The following is a 22,818-nucleotide window of genomic DNA, read 5'->3' as shown; positions in this document are numbered from 1 at the left end:
AAAACAAATCTGTTGCCATAAACTAATGATCTTCCATATTTCTAAACTAAAATGAATAGTAAGGTAGTGACACTGAAGTAATAACAGCCTGATCCAAGTAACGCTGATGCCAAAGTGTGTGTTCTTCTGTGGTGGTTTTACTCGGGTGGGCAGCCGAGCTTCACCACAACCGCTCTCTCACTCCCCCTCCTGAAAGAGGAACGGGGAGAAAATATGATGAAAAGGGCTCAAGGGTTGAGATAAGGACGAGGAGATCGCGCAGTAATTATTGTGACGGGCAAAACAGACTCAGCATAGGGAGACAGTAAGATTTATTGCCTATTACTAACAAGCTAGAGAAGCGAGAAACAAAGGAAAGAAACCAAAAGCACCTTCCCCCCATCCACCCTCTTCCACCTCCTCCCCCCGAGCGACGCAGGGGAACAGGGGAATGGGGGTTATGGTCAGTCTATAGCACTTCTTCGCCGCCGCTCCTTCTCAGTCACTCTCGCCCCCTGTGCTGTGGGGTCCCTCCCATGGGATGCAGTCCTTGGTGAACTGATCCGGTGTGGGCTGCCCACAGGCAGCAGCTCTTCAAGAACTGCTCCAGATATGGGTCTGTACCACGGGGTCCATCCCTCAGGAGCGAACTGCTCCAGCCTGGATCCCCCATGGTCAGCAGCTCCTGCCAGGTCACCTGCTCCTGCGTGGTCTCCTCTCCACGGGCTACAGGTCCAGCCCGGAATCTGCTCCGGCAGGGGTCTTCCACAGGCTGCAGTCTCCGTCGGTGCAGGTCCACCTGCTCCACCGTGGTCTCCTCCACGGGCTGCAGCATGGAACCCTGCTCCACTGTGGTACTCCATGGGCTGCAGGGGGACAACCTGCTTCACCATGGTCCTCACCACAGGCCGCAGGGGACTTCTGCTCCGGCACCTGGAGCACCTCTCCCCCTCCTTCTTCACTGACCTTGGTGCCTGAAAGGCTGTCCCTCACTCTCACTCTCCCAGCTGCTGTGTATCAGCAGTTTGTTTTTCCCCTGTCTTAAATATGCTCTCACAGAGGTGTAAAACAACATCAGTTATTGGCTCAGCTCTGGTCAGCAGCAGGGCCCTTACCAAACATGGGGTAGCTTCAGGATTCTTCCTGCAGAAGCCACCCCTATGGCCCCCTGCTACCAAAACCTTGCCATGTAAACCCACTACATCTGCACACATATCTCTGGGTGTCCCTGATAACCCAGATTCCAAATGATTTATTTTGTACTGAGCCTTGCCAGCCTTCAGACCTGTTCATGGAAGAAAATGAAAACAAAACTACTTTGTTATGTGACACAGCACAGGGAAAGAAGTGTGGAACAGATATAGTGAAAGACAGACTTCTTCCATTGCTTTCCTGACTGCTTGTCCAAGAGTCCCTTTCCATGTTCACGATGCTTCAGTGGTGACTGTGGAGATGGGGGAAAGGGGCACGTTGTATGAAGAAAGGTGTATGAAGAATCTGTGTTCAGATGTGACAGCGGCTGAGAGGTCACATTGGTAACAGGCTTTTTATTCAAGGCTGTCAGCTCTCACAAATAAAATACCTTTTTTAGCTGGATTGTATCCATCGGTTTATTTGGTAAGGTGGACCGTGCAATGGTCCATTGGTAAATATCTGGCAGTCTTTTTCTGTATTCTTCTCCAGGTAGGCTAGTCATTCTTTACCCAGAAAAATCTTCCTCTTTGGACTTTGATCGGATTCTGGTTTTGTCCATGTTTTGCATAGAATGCCTTTTGTAGAAATTGTTTTTGCATCCCTTGTTTAGTGCCTTCGGTTTGCAAATACCACGCTGATATATGTTTGCTTTTCTACAAATCAAATGACACCATTTCCCTGTTGAAACAGTATGTGAATGATAAGCTTTTGATAAGGCAGAAATGATAATGTGTGCTGGTGGAACAGAAACCAATCTTTGTTCAAACTTAGCATCCATCACTGTTGTCTGACTGCCCCTTAAAACTGTAAGTGCAGCATTCTTTCTTGAGAGGGAGTGAAAGTTGTTTGTTGCTATGTACTTTTCAATGAGGATATAATAAAAGGAATTACATGTTTTTGGGGTTTTCTACATGATCTTTTCTAATGCTAAATTCCACTTTTCCCATGTAACTTCTGCTTTTTGCTCACCCACGTTTCCTTCTTGAGCTTGACATTCACTTCTCCCACTTTAGTCAGTGTATATCACTCCAAAAGCAAACCAGCAACACATTTACAAGTGAAAAAGAACCATTTTTATCTTTAAAATAATTCCTGCTTCCTTTGTGTTTTCAGCATCAACTAAAGCAAATATGGGATAAGGAAAAGGTATGTTTTTTGATGCTTCTTTGTTTTGAGTGGGAAGGGGAGGTTTGAGAGACGCTTTTCTTTCAATTTTCTTTTTTAAAGATAGGTATGTGTCCACACAGAATTGTTCATTACCGGCTGCAGTAGGCAATAGCCTCATGATCATAGCCTCCTACTGCCTTCTTTGAAACAGTAAGATAATTTTTATTACGTAATGTATCTACCCATTTTGCTGTGATGCCATGAAAATTAAACAGTATACTCGGCTACTTTCTCTGCAGATCTGCACACTCCCCCCACCCAGCAGTTTTTTTCTCAGCTTGATGAATAAAGATTATTTGAACTTAATAACAAGAAAATATATGTGAAAGGTACGATGAACAATACTGCCTGCAAATGTAGCTGAAACAACGCCTGGACTTTTCTAGGTCACTTTTTTTTTCTTTTTCCTTTTTTTTTTTTCTTTTTTTTTTCTTTTGCTTCCACACCACTGTCTGCAAAGCAAAAACATAAACCCCAGAAAGAAAGCCTGGTACACAGGTGCAGTAGTTGCTATAGAGCTGAAAACATGGTGTGGTTCTTGCAGTGGTTGCTGTAGCAACAAGATCATTTACAGAACATAATCCCATTAGGAGAAAACATTTTTAAACTGAGCTAATTGTACATGAGTTTATATTGCCTCATAACCTGTTTTTGGAAGATTTCATTTTTAGGATACTAATAAAAGACCGATTAAAAGCATTACACATTGTCCTAAATTGCCTACAGAAAAAGAAGAGAGAGAAATTATGTAAATTATTGCAGGTATCCTTAGATTGAACCAGTATGATCAAGTAAATTAATTCTTGTCCTCACTTCTGTATTTAAAGTCACAAGATAGCAGCTGTACCTGTAGTACAGTATCAGCTTGGTCAAATTTTGCTCTTTAAAAAAGTATTCCTCAGATGGCCCTTTCCTTTAGAGACCATCTTCATTCTGTTACAGTTGCATATGTGCTCATTTTGTTTAATAGAAATTTGGGGAAAATTCCCTCTGCATTGTCTTGCTCACTAAGAAGTGTAGAAAGCCAGTTGATAATTGACTGAGAGCAAGCTAATTGATTGGAAAAAAAAAGGCAGAATGAATAAAACTAGGATGAAATGTATCACCTGTGGGAAGGCAAAGTTAGATTTAGAAAAAAAGGGAAAAGAAAGGGAATGCTAAGATCTGCAGGCACTCTAAGGAACCAGGGATTGCTAGCTAAATATTCTAAGAAGTCATGCTGAAAAGCCTGTCCTTTGTATTTTAGCCCTGCTTCAGGGAAATGTTGCTGCCACATACCTGTATAATAGAAATAGGGACATTGCTAATAGTTAAACAAAAGGATTGTAGCTATTGATTTTTAGGCGACAGGAATATTCTACTTAGTAACAGTTCTGGCCGTGGGTCACATTTTCATTCAAGAAGTGATCTGTAGAATTCATTGACACTGCAAGTCAGGGAGGTCAAGAGCTTAGAAAGTTTCGGAAGGGATTTGGGTATCTGTATAGCAGCTAAAAATACCTACAGTTACACAATATCGGTGATTATGCCTCTTTGTCTCCTCTCCCTTTCTGTAACATTTCTGCACACAGCTCCCTTCCATTTAGGCCCTATTTACCCTCAAATAAATGGGATCAGTGCTGTGGGAGGCACGATGTGGTCTACATGGGCATAAGCACTCATGGGGTACAGCAGTCCTACATATCTTGTGGGCAGTGAAACCCACAGTTCTGGAGACCAGGCTGGGGCTTGGTGTATAGATATACAGATTGATATAAGGTTTCACCGATTTCAATGGGAGCTTCTTCAGTTTACTTAGATCCCCAGTTAACTATATTTTAGAGGCAAAAGGAAGCTGGAATGGCTTTCAGGCTAAGAAAACTATTCAGAGCAGGGAGGCATATTTCAGAAATCCAAGACATGAACAAATGGAGATGACAAGCCAAATGTAAATGCCCAGTGAGGCTGACCAAAAAACTGCATGGGGAACAACTGCCAAGGCACTCCAAAGCTAGCTCTGTATTTTTTCTTCAGATGTGTCAGGCACAGGAAATATCCCCAAGAGGCTGCAAGGCTGCTAGATCATCGGGGCATTAAACAAGCATTCACAAACAGGAACACCCTGGCACAGGAGTCAGATACGTGCATCCACCTTAAGCATGAAAGGAAGCAAAGAGCTTCTCAGAGCCTGACCTGCCATGGTCAGGGGCTTGCCAGGGGCTGGTGTGTGGAAATGTCCGTACGAAGAGGCTGTGCAACAAATTGTTGAAGCAAGCAGTGATAAGAAGCCAGGACTAGACAGTGACCTAGAAGTGCTAATAGAAGTCACGAATAAAACAACTGTGAGCTGCTGTAGTCTCTTGTTGTAAACTATCAGAGGCCTGGAAGATGGCACATGTGATGCCGTTTAATATTTTTTAAGGGATTTTAAAGCCTTTTTGTGGGTTCCAGAGGAGATCATGGGAACTACAGGATGATAAATTTGATGTCTATACCAGGCAAAACAAAAGCAAATGTCATAATGAACAGAATTAAGAGATCAATGGTTTACTTGGGAGCCATGAATTTGCTTTTCATTTTAAAGTACAAATAATTTAAAGAGATCTAGCTCACAATCTTTCACATCAGCAGTTAACGTAGACAGAGAGCCACCTGACACACTCCACTTTGAACACATCACTTGGATTTCCAAAAGACAGTTAAGACAGGGGGGATGTCTTTGCCTTTACATAAAATTGCTCTACAGAGTCAGGAAATAGATTTGGTGCAAAGTGCTGTTTCTTGTGGTAGAGAAGTTACCAGTGAGGTTCTGCAGGGAAACATGCCATTGAGCATATATCTAAATGACCCAGAAAAGGCACTGAGCAATGTTATGATTAATTTTGTTAATGATGCTAAAGCATACAAGGCAACAAAAAAAGAAAGCTTAGTGGGAAGAATTGCAGGAGGGCCTTATGAAACTGTGACTAGGTTCAAATGGCAGATGAAATTCAATATAAGCATAAAGCGATTTATGGAGAAATCACAATCCTAGTATTGCATATAAAATGACGCATTCTGAGATGATCCTTTGAAATCAGAGCGAGATGTTGGGGTTATGACTGTAGAGGTTAAAGAACAAACAGAGAAGAAAAGAGAAATGATGGTATTTAAAAGACTCAAAGCTGAGAGAGTATTCAGTAGTGTTTCATCTACACGTGTCCTGTGGTTTATGGCTTTTCTTGGACATCTGCGTTGTGTTGGAGACAGAACATAGATCAAGATGCATCCTTGATCTGTTGACTACAGCCTCTGCCTGTCTAGATTCTGAATGCTTGTCTTTCTTGATTTTAAACTGTGTATGTGTATACATATATGTGTATGTTTCCAACATTCTCTTTAATCTTAAGTACCTCTTCAGAATGACTGAATCATCTATGAATGGATTTCAACTTAGTGAATTAACTTTATGAAGTTAATTGCTTTCTTTCTCTGTTTCTCTCAAATGCATGTACCTGTACACACAAAACACCCAGTACACTAGCAGATGGCAGTACATCCACAAACAGCAAAAAGAGTATTTGCTTTAGTGTTTGTGCTAAGGGGAAAGCATACAAAATATAAAATCAGAAGAACTTTCTTCTCTTCACAAGAAGATTATGGGAGAGGGAGAGCAGGTAAAAATTCATGTCACACAGCTGGATTTGTGAAAGACTTCAACAGATCCAAGCAGTAGGAGATAATATTTGTATAAGTAGGCATTAAATGATAAAACATAATAGACTCTCAGTGTCTTATTTAGAACATTTTTACACAGTCCATGTGTTATAAACTATAACAGTGGCACATATCTTAATGTGATATGGCACATATCAGTAGTCCTGATTTACTGAAGATTTTCTCAGAAGTTCGTAAGCTATAGGTTTTGTATTTAAAAAAAAAAACACCTTTTTTTCAGCTGTAACCGTACAAAAGAGCAACTCAGTTCTAACACAATTTCCTTCTGACCTTTTTTTTTTTTAAAAAAAAAATGTTTCAAGGTTGCTGAAATGTCCTACCTGATATTTTAAAAATTAAAAATGAATCATAGAATCATTAAAGTTGGAAAAGACCTCCAAGATCATCCAGTCCAACCATCCCCCTGCCACCAAGGTCACCCACTAAACCATGTCCCTAAGCACCAGCTCCAACCTTTTCTTGAACACCCCCAGGGACGGTGATGCCACCACCTCCCTGGGCAACCCGTTCCAATGCCTAACTGCTCTTTCAGAGAATAAATGTCTTTTCATTTCCAACCTGAACCTCCAATGGCGCAACTTGAGGCCATTCCCTCTAGTCCTATCGCTAGTTATCTGCAAGAAGAGGCCGACCCTCAGCTCTCCACACCTTCCTTTCAGGTAGTTGCAGAGAGCAATAAGGTCTCCCCCGGGCCTTCTCTTCTCCAGAGGAAACAACCCCAGTTCCCTCAGCCACTCCTCACAGGACTTGTGTTCCAGGCCCCTCTCCAGCTTCGCAGCCCTTCTCTGGACACACTCCAGGGCCTCGTTGTCCTTCTTGTAGTGAGAGGCCCAAAGCTGAACACAGCACTCCAGGTGTGGCCTCACCAGAGCAGAGTACAGGGGGACAATCACCTCAGTCAATGAAGTGACAGGTCTATGGAAAGGAAGAAGTAGAAGGCTGCAAAACCTTTTATTTTTTTAATTTGTATTACGATAAAAATGAACAATCCAAATAAAACCATCTGAAAGTAGCAAAAGGAAATGGTTTAATTGATCCAAAATAAAGGAAAAAAAAAAAACCACAAACACCATTAAAAATACTGGATGTTTTTGCTCTTTGCCTCTTCAAAATCTGGAAAATTATCACACTTTTGCCTAACTTTACTAGCTAATAAGTAGCACTTTGGACCAAACTGAGTGTTTTCATTTCATTGTTCACTGCATATCATTAATCTGGTTCTTTAAGGAAAAAGCATAAGTGACTCTCTCTCTTTATTCTTTTTACTTTTCCTTTCCTAAATCAACTAAAATCTCTAAACCCTAAGGGTAGCTATTATGCCTGCAGTAAGAAAAATGCACTCCTTGCAAAACAACTTTGATTCTTGTTTCCATGGGATTTTTTACTTGGGTTTAACATTTCTGCCAAATCGTGTAATGCTGACCTGAATGGTACTCAGTTGATTTTATTAGGTCATTAAAAAAGTCTCTAGACAAAATCATTTAAGTTTACAGCCTTTCCAGATCATGATGCTCAATCTGATTATTAATAACAATGAATTTTTACATAGAAATGAATCAAGAAATAGGGTGGCAGAGTACTGAGCTCCATAATGTTAAATTCTTAGGAGGACATGGTAGGGTTTAGACAGTTTTTGAAGTTAGGCTGGGTCTTCTGTGCCATTCCACTATTTAAATCTGACAGACAATAAAATACATTTGAGATTGCTGCCCATTTTCCTCAAAAGTTATGAATTGGCTGTGGGATAGACTGGCTCTTTCAAACGTGTGGATTGCTTCAGGCTGGATTTTTCAAACATGTGGATTGCTAGGGCTTCAAGCTGGCCAGGCGCTGAGAGATCACTCAACAGGCAGCATGGCCTTGTATGAATTCATTCAAACAATTAAGTTTTTACCTTTAGAGCTCTTTCAGAATGCTGTTTTGTTTCCTGCCATGCTCATGCAATTGTTGTAAAAGTTTACCACTTCAAAGCATTGATGCTGCAAGCATTAAAGTCAAAGAATTCATGCAAATTGTTATTAGGCATGAGGGATCTTCATCTCTGCATTAAGGACTGGCCTGCATTCCTAAATGCTGAACCAAATGTAAGCTCTTACTTCAAGGTTATGGTAATTTGTGCTGTTCACTCAGCACCTGCTCTAATGGGGTCTCATTCAAGTGCTAAAATAGAAAAAAAAGGATATTTCATTCATCGTAGCTTTTTGTAATCCATGCCCTTCAGTTGAAGGATTTTGCAGAGAATTAGCGGTGAGGTTCTCTTATCATTTGTTCCTGCTCCCACCATAATTGAGCATAAGTCACCAACTCCTGCAGACACGGGCCTTGATCACTCTCACACAGGGCACGTGGGGCAGTAGAGACAAGGTACCGATCCCTGTCGAAGTCCAGGGAGCCTTTTCAATAACTTCAGGGATCAGTTCTGAGACTTTTGGTGTTTTTTCCTCTCTGCCTATTTCAACTTTGGCACTGATGCAGGGACCAGATTCATCTGCATAGCACCAGGTATTTCAGATTAATCTGGTAGCAGGACATTCAGGAAGTAAAGTCACCCAACAGTAAGAAACAAACTGCACTGAGCAGCTTAGAAAAAAAAAAAAAAGGGGCAGGAAAATAAAAATTCAGTTAGCCTGTCCCAAGAAGGCTGCACTTGGAAACTGTAAGCAGCAAAACCAGTTTCAGTGATTTCAGGTTTGAAGTCACACCTGTAATGTAACTAGCAATTTATGTAACTGCTTTCTTTCTACTCTGTCCAAATGGGCCCTTTTTTTCTATTTCTGTTTAGATTCAGGCTAACTGCACATTCTTTTTCAGAAGGGATTATTTTTCAAAGAAACGCCAAATGTCATTGGTCCCAAACACAAGCAATCGCTTAGGAGCTGGCGTTGTTAGTGAATTATATTCATGAGTTCTTGTTTAAGCAGATTCTACTATTATTTCTTCGATGGTTTTCGTATCATAGCTGTTGTATTTTGTCTTAAGAACTACGTATTGATCCTTTTAATGCCTGGTGCTGACTTATCAGAACTTCATTTGTTTTGTTATTTGGGGGTAGTTTATGAATTTTAAAAGGGTCTGACTTTTCCCATCAGTTTTTTATATGGCTCAGTATTTTTCTTTTGAAGGAATGAGGTGGGTTTTTTTTTTGTTTGTTTGTTTTAAATTGTATCATGCAGCATTCCTCATATTTATTTATTTATTTATTTAAGTATAGTATGATCTGTTTTTAAATTGGCTCTCTGTAGGACTAGGGCTGGAAAAATAAAGCTATCTGTATGATTTTGTTTTTAGAAAAAAGCTGGAGCCATACACTTTTCAGATTGTGAAAAATTCTTTTTGCATGTTTTCCTCATGCATTTTTCAATTTGCTTTTTCACTTGTTTCACACTTGTTTCACCTGAGATTGGCAGTAGAAACCTCAAACTGGAAAGCCTCCCTCATAAGATTTCCTGTCCAGTTCTGCATTTTGAAGCAAAAAGAGTAAGACTTAAAATTGAATGATTTGAAGTTGTCAAGACCAAATCCAAGCCCCAAGTCTTATAAGGTTTTGCATCGGACTGTTGTAATATTTTGGTTTCTACATTTAATCAGGCAATTGTAAGTGTGGAGCACTTCTAACTAGAAAATGAAAATCATTTTCATATCTCTATTTGGCATTCCTGTTTGATGCCTCTAAAAATCTCTCTTTTGCTCTTTTTTGTGACTTCGTCTCTGTGCTTTTTATTTATTTATTTATTTTTAAGCTGTGTATCATGCAAAATACTAGATATAGCTTCTGTCAGTAAATTAAAGTTCATCCTGTTGCCTTCCATTTTACCATGCTAGCAGTGATCAGAGCAATCCAGAAAAAAAGCGGTGCTTATGTGCACAAAGTTAAAGTGTGAAAAAGCTGCTTTGGCAGTTTTGTTCAGTTTGACTAGACAACTTCTTTCTGTGCAATGGAGCAAAGTCTCCAACCATCTCTATCAGCCACACTTTTGAGAGGGTCTCTGCATACCATGCTTTCCTGCAATGCAGTGGGACAGGCGGTACAAGGTGCTGACTCTCCAGAGTGCTGGGAGCTGCGTGTAGCAGGTAGATGAAAAAGCAGGTAGTGCAGGCAAGGTGATGTGAATGGCTGGGAATGGAAAAACTCTCAGTTGTGTAGTGAGGTAGGAGTGGACAGGAACACCACACTAGGAAGCACCTATCTTTTAAATAATTTAAATTTAGCACCTGTTCTATTCTGGGTATTTTTATATAAGCCTGATCCAAGGACCATTTGCAGCAATGGAACTTAGGCTCCAACAGAGTTTGCATACAAGCATGATACTTTTTTCTTTCTTTTCTTGCTTTCTTCTCTCATGAGTGGAAGCATCTAAATGTTTTATTTTTATTTTTATTTTTATCTTTTTAATATGCCATTTTGCTTCACAACTGTTCATTAATTTTCATACAACAACACTTGCTTTGTGTTGATTCTTACAGATTCCTAGCCACCATGATGAGCTGATTTCCAGTGAAAGGAAGTCTGCTAGGTAGATACTACAATATTAAAAATAAACATGTCTTGTGAGATTGTGTAATATTCTGCAGAGAGGAAGAAATAAAAGCTAAAATTTGAAGCTCCTCTTCACATGCTCTGCTTTTCCAGCAAATGATGGATGACCCTTTTCTTGCTAGGCACTGGATTTTCTCACTTATCCAAATGAAGTCGGAGAGCCTTCACTTGTCTCCTGCTGTTTCTGAAGCAGTAATTTTAAAGAAAATATAGGTGATGAGTTCTAATATGACTTATCTCTATCTGCAAAATGCTATGGTAGGACCCCACCATGAACCCCTAACACTAATCTATAGGATCTGAGATAATTGTTCAGTTCATCTATTATAAATCTAGTCTCAGCTTCTTTCCTTCTTTTTTTCTTTTTCTTTTTTTTTTTTTCAAATTATGAAAAGGATACAAATGATGGAAAGTATTTCCTTTTTGCCTGAAGTTTGAAAAGCTCCTGTCTAAGCTCCACAGTGCTCCCCTTAATGAATGTTTTCAAAAATATACCAGGAGACAAACTTGTCCTTTGAAGGAGATAAAAAGAACAGAAACTCTAAACTATCTTTTACAGAACAAATATCTTTCTACAGAACCCACTGTATATAGCATTAAGTTGCAATATGGAGATACCTGGAAAAATAATCAGCAATGTTTTCATCAAGGTCAAATCAGTCTGACTTTCTCCTTGTATTTTAAAAAGATTCTTGTGGGAGGAATTGGTGCTGATTTTGAAAATGCTTAAGGAAGTGAATGTGACAAGTGAGAATATCCAGTCTAAAGGCAAATGTGTTACACATCAGCCTTGAGTATGTAGTTCAGTGGGTAAGCTGTTATAGTAACAGATTAGGAGAAAGGTGTCCAAAGTGAATAGATCTTTTTCAAAAATTCAATAACAACTCATCTGAAGCAGAATTTTTGCACTTTTGTGTGTTCCAAGGAGGAAAATGAAGGAGAAACATCTTGGAAAGCTCCATCAAAGTAGTTTTCTTTCTCTTTTGAGTGACAATTATGTATATATTTTTACAGTGACCTTTAAGAGCTTAGGTTTAGATCAGTATACTCTTATTTGTGAACTCTTTTAAATAATCTCAACACAAAGATAGAGAAAGGAGTAAAAGTAACCTCCTGTATACCGTATACATCCGTGTAACCTAAGTGCTGAATATAACCAAGCTCATGGTAACTGAGAAACACAAATGTACTTGCTTAGGGCAATCTAAATGGGAAGTTATGCGCCAAACATTAATGCATTAGGACTCAGAGTCACAGAATGTTGTCAGACAGCATAAAGGATGCTGGGCAAGTGTATTCTAGGAAAAGCAAGGACAATGTCATTTAAGAGCAATATTAAATTGTCCTTGCTTGGAATAATGAAAAGGAGCAAGACAGTATGAAAACAGTTAATCAAAATGTCTATCAATAAATACAGGGCTTAGCTGCCTCTGATCCTGCAATGCCTCCTCTGGGCTTTTTCAAAAAAGCCTATATTTAGTAAGTACCACAGTGGCTATATCTTTATTTTGTGTTAAGAGAACTAAGCCTTGCTTCTAATTAAGGAGTCCTACTGCTAGCAGCTAGCATAAATATCTATGTATCTGGGAAGGAAAACAGGGTGAAAAAGGAAAGAACTTTGGTGTCTGGCCAAGGGCAGGGAACTTTTAGCCTTCTTTGGAGAATGCTCAAGATCATTATTAACAGAGTCTCTGAATTTTCCAAATTCAGAAAAAGGCAGAAAATCTTTTAATTTACTCAGTTTGACCACTAATCAGAGAATCAGAGAACGTCTTGGGTTGGAAGGGACCCTAAACATCACCCAGTTCCAACCCTCTGCCATAAGCAGGGATGCCATCCACTAAACCAGGTTGCCCAAAGCCCCATCCAGCCTGGCCTTGAACACCTCCAGGGATGGGGCATTCACAACTTCTCTTGGCAACCTGTTACAGTGCCTCACCGCCCTCTGAGTAAAGAACTTCCTCCTAACATCTAATCTAAATCTCCCCTCTTTTCGCTTAAAGCCTTTTACCCTTGTCCTATCACTATCTGCTGGTGTAAAATAATACTGCAGTACTAGCGTATGTTGCCTTCAGAGCCTGTCTCCATAGGTTAAAACCAAAGAGAAGTGATTATTTTGAGATTATTCTGGGGAAATAACATTCCATAATTGTCTCGATTTCTGTTTCTCACCAGCTCATGGATTACTGGCCAATGTCAGAGAATGGTCCAGATGGATCTTTCAACTGGCTGAGCATGGCTATTCTTATGTTATAGGTTTGGTTGAAACCAAAACATATCACAGAATCAAAGAATGTTAGGGGCTGGAAAGGGACCTTGAAGGATCATCTAGTCCAATCCCCCTGCTGGAGCAGGAGCATCTAAATCATGTCACACAGGAATGCGTCCAGGTGGGATTTTAATGTCTCCAGTGAAGGAGACTCCACAACCCCCCTGGGCAGCCTGTTTGAGTGTTCTGTCACCCTCACCGTGAAGAAGTTTCTTCTCATATTTAAGTGGAACCTCCTATGTTCCAGCTTGCACCCATTGCTCCTTGTCCTATCATTGGATGTCAGTGAAAAGAGCCTGGCTCCATCCTCCTGACACTCACCCTTTACATATCTATAAAGGTCACTCCTCAGTCTCCTCTTCCCCAAGCTAAAGAGACCCAGCTCCCTCAGCCTTTCCTCGTAAGGGAGATGCTCCACTCCCTTAATCATCCTTTGTGGCTCTGTGCTGGACTCTCTCAAGCAGTTCCCTGTCCTTCTTGAACTGAGGGGCCCAGAATGGGATGCAATATTCTATATGCGGTCTCACCAGGGCAGAGTAGAGGGGGAGGAGAACCTCTCTCGATCTACTAACCACACCAAATACAGATAGATCAGAGCTGTTGGTAGCACTGACATCAGCCATTTCCAAGGTGTAATCAATGTAATGCATCAAGGTTATATAGTTGGTGTTGAAACTATAATCCATGAGAATCCAAAAGACTCATAATTTAACCAGAAAATCTGTCACACAAGTGTTTTCTTATCGCTTCAACTGAGCCTCAATTAATCCCTAGCTTCTTTTTCCATTGCTGCTTCCCTCTTATCGATATTCCCATGTTCTCTGCCTGATATTTCTCTCATTTTCCTTCATTCTTTCTTCAAAATGGTTGTGCAAACCCAAGCAGAGCTGCCTCTGCTGCACTAAAAAGCTCTTGTTATTGCTAATAAAGGAGTTCAGGGAGCTAAGTAAATTTATTATTTCTTTGTGTGTGTGTGTTAGGAATATAACCTTCAGTGCCAATCATAACGTTTTTGTAGAAGGAGAAATTTTTGGAGTGGACCATCAAAAGTACTGATTTAAGGTCCATTTCAGCTTCCAAAATGTAGGAGCCCAGCTTCTTTTGAGATGGCCCCAATTTACTGGACTTATGTAGCAAGCTTTTGGTAGAGGGGAGGCTAAAGGGGTGTCATTCATGACAAGAGCCCAGAAGCTGCCCAATGTCAGACAACACTTACACCCATGATAGTATAAAATGTAATCATAGAATCAGTTAGGTTGGAAAGGACATCTAAGATCATCAAGTCCAACTGTTAACCTAGCAAATCATTTCCATTTTGTCTTTTTCTTTTATTACTGGTAAACCATGGGCATAGAACATCTTTAAGAAAGACCACATAAGCAACCTTATCTTGCAGTTCCTGCTAAACATTTCTAGTATAAAATTAATATGTTAACCACTCCAGAATACTTCTTGAAATCGATGTATCCTTTGAAAGTTTGCTTCCATTTTGAAAAGTGACAGCACTAAAATGTCACCTTTTAACATGTTAAAACTGATCCCTATAGTTATTCAGAGTTTTATGTATTGACTTTAGTGACAAAAGTATGTCTCTACAGCTTGCTTTACTCTTGTCCATCCTTCAGAAGTGACACAGCTCTAGGAAGAGATCCTGTTTCTGCTCCTTTCTGTGTGTCTTTATCATTAGAAGTGTTTAATGAATTTTAATTAAAGGATATATCAGATAGTCTCAAGAGACTCTATTGAAATTAATGATGGTGTGCTAGTTCAGTATATACATTGATGACAGTGGACCCACAAAGATATGCTCCAGAACTAATTAGCTCTTTACAAAGATACATCATTTATTTGCTGGTGGTCATGTAGCAGACAGAAAGGATCTAGTTTGGCTTCAGTTACACAGTGATTGTTTAGAATGGCTACAGGATGTAGGAAGCCAATAGACCATCTCCAACAGTGATAAATTTGGTCTGAAATTCCTGAGAGGCATCAACTACTGAACTCCACGTGGCCATTTTTACGAGGTTCCTTTTCTTATTAGAACAATGCTTTGAATCCCTGAGCAGTGCAAAGGGTACCTAAGGGTAATATAAAAGGACATTCAGATCATTTTAAGATTTCTCTTTTCAATCTGTGTAAGGGTAAGGAAATCCTTTTCTTCAAATTTCTGTTCAGAATTTTTGCCAGAACATTATTTTTTATCTTCCTAGTGAGGTTACTTTGTGCATGTGATTCACAGATGCTATGCTGCTGAATGCTCTTATTTATTATTTATATAGCCATGCATATTCCATGAAATGGACATTTCTCTGTCATCTTCATTGATGTCTGAAGCTCTGTGGAGAAAAATCTAGCTCTAAAAAATAACTCCTTATTAAAGGTGGACACTGGAGCTCAGTATTTGAGCTTTTCCTTCCTTAGAAACGAGTTGTGTCGAAGTCTTCAAATCTCCTAATGGGGAGGAATTGAAATTCTGTAATTTAAAAGGGGTTAATATTTGGAGGCTTGCTCTCTATCCAAATTTCCTGGATTGAGGCCAGCATCAGTTTCTCACAAGGGAGAAGAAAGACAGCTAATCATAAACACATTCTTGTGATGCTCACATGCTTAGAAACCATGGCAGTTAATGTTGTTTAAATATGTAGACTGAAAGCAAAAGCTATAATGGGATAAAAATGTAGAAAAGAATCATTTCACCTCTTCCCCAAAGCCCGTCAACTTCCCAAAGTAGTACTTTAAGTTGTTTTAATAAATTAAACAAGTAGCAATTACATTGAAAGGTTCATGAGATTATACTTATGCCATAGTATTGATTTCAATGTAGTTTTAGAAACAAGCTATTACAGGAATTCTGTTTTTTGCTTGTCTTGCCTTTATGCACCATTTTAGTGCAAAACAATAGCCAGTCTCTGTTTAAGTATGGTTTTCACCAAGGAGAGATCAATAGCCTTTTGTGGATACCTGTGTTCCACTCACCTGTACAATCACTTATTTTAATGAGAGAAGTGAATATAGTGGGAAATGCTCTTCAGAGAATTGTTTCTATCTTGAAATACTTTTCCACATTCTTAGCACCCTTAATACAGCAAAAATCGAAAACCTTTCAGAATTGCTTGATATACTGCTTTTAATAGCCTAGTAAAAGAAAGAAACAGTAGCATTGAAATGCTAGTTCTTGGGACTGAAAAGATAACAGAAGAGTGAAGATGAATGTAGATGGAAAGTTAGGTGAAGCCAGCCGACCAAAATCTAAAGCCAGCATCAGGCTGAGACACAACAAGGGCATGACACCCACAAAAGAAGCTGCCGTCTAAATCACCTGTTGTTTTAAATCTATTAATCTCCTGGGGGATTGTGTGCAACTGAAATAAATAAATGAATGCTGTGTTATTCTTGGCTTAGTCGAGCATTATAATGCTCATTGCTTCAGGCTGTTGACGAACTTATTGATGACATTTTTGTCCGTGCATTAGAGAAAGGTGAATCAATATTGGTTATTAACAGTCCTTTTGTTACTGTAAGCCTCTTGTGCACATGGTATATGATCACAGGATCAGCTCAGCTGTTCCCAGGTCCAGTATTGATTCTATGCATGAAACAAATACAAACATCAGAAGCCATCTTCTGCCTCCCACAAAGTGTTTGCCATCTCCTTCTGCTATAGAAGAACATGAAAAGGGTCTCTTTTGGATTCACTGGGAAGGATTTCATTCTCCAGATTAAAAAAAATAATAATAAAAAATCCACCCATGATCATTGCTAGTGCTTTGAAAATACTCAGTTGTCGGCACCTTAAGATGTTGGATGATGTCATGGATTCTCTCCCAAAAAATGTTCTTCTCTTGTCTCCTCAAGGTTACACTCAGGATAATACAGACATCTTCTCCCAGGAGTATGGGATTAACTTTACCTAACTTTACCATTTAAACCTTAGGTGTTTTGTCAAAATGGCTATCTAGGATTATTGTTGTCAGTTGAGAGGAGAAGGCCTCTCAATAGGCATTTGTAGAAGATAATTGTCTAAGATATTAAAAATGAATTGTCCTCTTGAGCATCTGTTTCCATTAACAACAGAAGCAGTCTGACCAGCTAGCTGTGTTAAGTGCTTGCTTTTTAGAAGACTAAAGAAGGATTAAGCCTATCTCATTTAATATTGTCTTCTGAGATAATACACTGACCTACCTAACGTGCAAGTTATAGTTAATGATAAAGAAAAACAAAAAAGAGCACAATTTAACCATGTACACAAACAGTATTCCAAAATACAGGATTCATTCAGTTGGATATATAAAGATAAACATATAAATATAATTCCTATCTATCTATTTCAATATATAACTCCTGACTATATATAGATATATAGACTATATATATATATATGACTATATATAGATATAACTCTAGAGAAAATGATTCCAGAGAAAACTTGAGCATATGATACTATTATTTTTCTCTATCTTAAAATGCAAAGTTATCTCCTTTACGGTAGGATCTGAGATGACACAGATTTAATATATTCATCCTGGATATTACTCTGAAGTAAGGAAAGGAATATGAGCCCCATTTCACAGCTGATAAAGTATGACAGACCAGCTAGTGCCTGTATTTAGGGCTCCTGTCTCCTAATTTCACTGTCTGTAGAACCCTGGTGACACTGAATAAACTTATAGAGGGACCTATAGCAGGGACTTGAACTGGGTTCTACAATACAGCTGCAAACATCAAACTTCTTTTTTTCCTATATATTTTCTGAGAAAATGTGATGGCTCATCCTTAGTTTAGATGGCATGTGTTTTTTTTCCTTGGAAGTATTATGCTAACCTATTGGATACATCAACAATATTTACCTACATCTCTAACATAGCCTGCATAATCATCTAGTTTTAAGCAGGAAAGTGAATATAAATGACTTCTTTATTTTGCAGAGGTGGGAGACAGGAATGTTTTAAATACATATATTGTTCCATCTTACTACATTTCTTTTCTAAGTTTTTCCTCTCTTTTTATTTCTGTCCCAATTTTTCTTTCTTATGTCTTGTTTGCTCCCAGACGTCATTTTAAATGGTTTTACCAGTATATTTTTCCTTTTAATGTATCTTCCTATGTTGGTACCATCAAATATGTGCACCGATACTTACGTTTTTTGTTTAAATCTGCTTTTCAGTCCCAAACGTAGTGTGCAAAGTCATTTGGTTTTGATTTTTTTCCCAGTTCATTCAGTGTTTTGAGAGAGACTTTTTCTAGTTGTAGCATCCCTTACCAAACTTAGCTGGGATGAACCATGCTCTGGAGACTCCTGTCTCCTCCTCTTGACTATGGGAGGGATGCAGCACTTCACTGACATGACAAGGGTTTAGGTGTGATGGGCCAATGAGTCTCTAGCCATTTAATTAGATGCTAACAAAGAATTACCTGTGTAAAGGAATAGTTTAACAAGGGATTTAAGCAAAGATTTCTTCTTAATAACTACACGCACACACACACACAAAGTGCTCTGCATGCAAACACTGATGCTGGGAATGTTTCAATTTCATATAGAGCTGAAATCAGCACTGATCTTCCTAAATCTATCCCAGTAACAAGAGATATGTGCATCCATTGTATATGAGATTAATCATGGTTCTAACAACACGATCAGAAGTTTCCCATTGATTTCAGTGAAGTCTGGGTCAAATTGTGAGCTACTAACTTAAGTTAGTACTAACTAAACTACTAACTAAAGTTAGTACTAACTTAAGTTAGTAGCTCAGGAACTTAATTTTTTCTTTTGGTTAAGTCAAATTTGTTAAGGATTTAATCTGGTTTACCTTCTTTTTTGTCATCCCAGGACTCATGCAGTAGAAATGAGACTATTTAGCTTGTACAGCCCAAGTTATACAACATGTACTTGCCCACGTACACATGGGCAAGTAGAAGCAGGTTAGGGACTTCTCCTCCAGATTTTCTGCTAATTTATGTTAAAACTTTGGAAATACTAAAGTAGTCCTGGCTGAGGACTGAATGGCAAGTTTCATGCTGCTGTGTTGGTTGAGAGAGAGAGAGAATACCATCTTTGTTTTGTAGCATCCAGCCCAGGTTTGGTAGGCACCAACAGGGGACTTCCAGAATCCCCTCAAAGGTTTGAAATGTGTCAGCTCCAGAGACACTCAGCAAGACCTGCAGTCCCACTAAGACGGTGCTAAAACGTCTCCTGAATGTCTGTTTCTTTTCTTCTAGTGAAGGTGGCAGGTTGCTGATCACTTTAGACCAGGACCTTTGGTCAGTAAGGAGCTTGCTTTCCCCCAAGGTTGAATTCCTGTCAACAAGGTGGTTCATTGACATTTTGCTGTGAAGATGGAAGAAATGTGCCTGTAGCAACATAGCAATGGCAAGGTCAGGGAAACCGAGGGGAGAAATAAGAGAGTTTGCAAGGCTTTTGCTCTCAGTGGGGGAAATTAAAGGTGGCTTATATTATAAAATATTAAATAGTGATTTAATCAGCAGTGAGATATGTAAGTGAGCTTAATTAGAAATACATATTATTCTTTGACTTTAAAGCACAAAATGAAAAATTAAAGCAATCTTGGAGGATATGTAATCAGCGAGGAATAATATGTTGGAAAATGAGCCTGATGTTGTAATTGGTGTATGCAATTAAAATTAATTAATTTTAGTTAGCATACATGCATGCAAATATGAAATCAATGAATTTCAGATATTAAACTCATAATTATAGTGATACTATTGCCAGAGCGAGTGACAGAGGAATTGACTTTTCAATGGTAAATACTTGCACTTCAGATTTGAGGTCTGTTCTCTTTGCTATCGTGTCAAGCTGAAACCTAATGATTAAGACTATCTGAACAACCATGATTCAGAAAAAAAAAAAAAAAGTGTTCAGAATCCCCCTCATTTTGACTTTTACTTCCTAGGCTTTCAGCTATATCAGTCATGCCCACCTATGGGATAACTGCAAGATACTTTCCTATCAAGAACAATTTGAGTTTAAGAAGTTCCCACCTAGACACTCACTGGTTGATGTGCTTCTCCCCCCACAGATTGCTCTCCTCGTCTCTGCTGATATAGACTTGCAGAACTGTGCTGTAAGCCAACTCATGAAATCATCCAGGTTTAAAAAAAAAATAAAATCCTTTTTCTGGTTTCTATGCAGATTATTTCCTTCTTTAATAGCTACTCACCAAATAAAGCAATTTTATTTATTTTACCTACAAGTAAAACCTACTGTGTCAACAATAAAATTGCTCCAATGTAAGGAAATTATACAGAGTAGCAGCCCTCTCATTTCTGGTCAAAATTTGATTCAAGTCTTTTCAGTTTCTTGCTTTGAAGCCTTGACATATTGTTAGAAAAAGCTTCTGCTTCTCTAAAAGTCATCCAGGGTAACGTAGGAGCAATTTTACCACAAAATTATTATATTGCTGCTGAAATGAATAAAAATTCTAAAACAGCAGAAGCATAATGCCGAAACTACAGCTATTATTACATGTTAGATCAGGTATATCATGCTTTGACATTTTGGATCCACTTTAGCCTAGCAATCAGCACCACATTAATCCTCTTTAGATTATATATGCTATCCAAAACAGTAAGCAGACCTCCATTCGCTCAAAGTGTCATTTAAAAAAGAGGGGGAAAAAAGCCGTTAAAATACTTTTAAAGTAAGCTTTCCTGTTCTCCCATGATATAAACGTACATGGAAGGAGAATTCAAGGACACTCTCCAAGAGAAACAGAAATGAAAGATTGAATGATGAGTGAAAAGGAGGGCAGAGCTCCCCCACTTCCACCCATGTATCTCCATGTACACAGCCTGCAGGGCTGCCTAGTGCCTTTGTTTTTCATTTACTTCAATATCCTCACCTCTTCTGGCATCAATCTGTTCACTGAAAATACATCCCCTTACCAAAGCTTCTAGCTACTTAAAAGCAGCCAGTTCTCATACACAAAGTATTTGTGAAGGGTTGCCCAGGTTGCAGGAATGAGGTGAGTGGGGAGGGCATGGGAATCTCTGTGAAGCAATTACCCATGTGCTGGTGCCAGCACACCTTTGTGTTGTGCTCAGTGCTTGTTGACTGAGTGAAAACAGCTGAAGCTGCTTGCACGCCAGGTTCCTCCGCCTCTTTTAGGTACCTGCAGGTTTTTGTCTCATTGTCCCTTCCCCCTCTTTTGCACTGTAGCATGTTTGTATGTGTTGTATATTAAATGCAAATTAATGTATTGAAAGAATGGTAATTAGGTGATGCAAGTAGCCTGTGCAGAAAGGTCATGTTTGTGTAAAAACGGCACATTGTGAGAAGAGTTACACAGTCACTAGGAAAAATATCTGATTTGTCTAAACATTACCACTTTTATCTGCTGCATGCAATAGCAACAGGAATCAAAGCAGCTAACTTTCCATCATCTCAAGACAAAGGTGCCTGTTTGATTCAGTGTCAAGGGCTGCATGCACAATCAGACCCCTGGAGATACTGAAAGGCAGGAACCAGAGAGATGCTTCAACACAGTTCAGAGGGAGGAAGCTGCCTGCCTGGAAAGAAATAGAATGAGAAGGGAAATGAAAAATGGGATGGGACATGAAGCTGCTCAGAGGGCATGGGAAAGTCTAAAATGGGAAGACAATATTCAGAAAGACACTTAGAATGGAGGTATGGTTGCTGTTAAAACAAAGCAGTCATTACTTAGGTTTAATGAAGCTGATTTTAATCAAGAAGGAATTGAACAAACTGTTTGATGATTGCACATTGTAATGTAGTAGTGTAGTGTGACAGCGCTTTGCAAAATGGTGTGAATTCTGCTTCCCCACACATGGAGGTGCAGCAGGCAACCTGCACAGCAACACAGCTCCTTCCTCTGTGTCAGGTGTCAGGAGTCAAGGCTCAGGGGCCTTCCTGCCCTGGCAGGTGCAGAGCTCAGGTGCTGGTATGGGGAGCAGAAGAGTGTCTTGGGCACCGTGTAGTAGTCAGCTAGAAGTGAGAGGGGTCAAATGGGGAGCAGCTGGGTGATTAAATCTCCTTTATTCATGAAGCTTCAGTGTTCTCAAATGATCTCTCTGCGTTTTTGTTGTTGGTTTTTTTTTTTTTTTTTTTCTGAGATATGCCATTCAGTCTCCCACATGTGCATTGGAAGACAAGCGTGGTCATCCCAAATTCTGGGTGAAGTGTGCCTGCACTTGTGCTGTAGAGTCCCTGGCATACAGAGGAGCAGACAGCTAAGAGGAAGTTTGGCACCCTGGCCACCCTGCTGTCACCTCTGACACCACAGAGTCACACTGAGCATCATCCTGGGAATCAGAACAGGACAGACAGGAGCCCAGGGTGCACAGAGCAGTGGGGACGGGCCCCTGCAGGGAGGTGCTTGAAAAATAGGATAATGCAAAAGTAAACACACAGCTGCAGTCCTCTGGGGTAAAAAGTCTTAAGTCTGGATGGGTTTGGGAGGCTGCTTGTTTCATGATAAAGATTCTTCAGTTTACTTCATTTGTGCTTACTTTAACTGCTCCCCTTCTAACAGTGTGGTTCTTTCTGTGCTGATATAAGGCACTGAAAATTATGTGCATCCATGAGCAAGTCCTACCTCCTGCAAGGTTACAGAAGGATTTGCAAAAGAGAGTGGCTTGCTGCTGTGGGAAGGGAGTGTGTCCTGGTGCGGCTTGTCCTTTGGGTTAGCCTGCTGCCAGAATGACATCTCTCATGGGAAAATAGAGTATCTGAGGAGTGCCAGCTTGCACCATATTCCTGGGGCAGTAGCTTTTACTGATGCAAACAGTGATAGAGATGGGTGAAGCTCCATGGTATACGGCTCAGCAGCCATGAAACTTGCATGACTGGAGCAAGGGAAAAAAGTTTAATTTGCCATGTTAAAAAAATAGTGGCTTTGTTGTCTGTGTGGCTATACAATTTTTCAGATTTTCTGAAATTTCACTTTCACATGGCCCAAGGTATGGGCACAGCTAGGTTATGTGGTTGTTGTTGTTGGTT

At 39.6% G+C, this 22,818-nt stretch overlaps 1 long non-coding RNA gene across 2 annotated transcripts in view; it reads left to right on the top strand.

Moving 5' to 3' along the window:
- The window catches only part of LOC106041831 (uncharacterized), a 108,346-nt gene extending 85,808 nt beyond the window's left edge, over positions 1-22,538 (top strand). For both annotated transcript variants that reach the window (XR_010829408.1, XR_010829409.1), the window contains 2 exons: positions 19,059-19,214; positions 19,754-22,538. This is a non-coding gene — a long non-coding RNA (uncharacterized lncRNA). The remainder of the gene's footprint in view (positions 1-19,058; positions 19,215-19,753) is intronic.
- Positions 22,539-22,818: the final 280 nt, after the last annotated feature.

Source organism: Anser cygnoides, chromosome 2, assembly GCF_040182565.1.
Source record: "Anser cygnoides isolate HZ-2024a breed goose chromosome 2, Taihu_goose_T2T_genome, whole genome shotgun sequence".
Classification (NCBI taxonomy): domain Eukaryota; kingdom Metazoa; phylum Chordata; class Aves; order Anseriformes; family Anatidae; genus Anser; species Anser cygnoides.
Note: the sequence above shows the minus strand (reverse complement) of the source record. Positions and strands in the feature narration are given on the sequence as shown.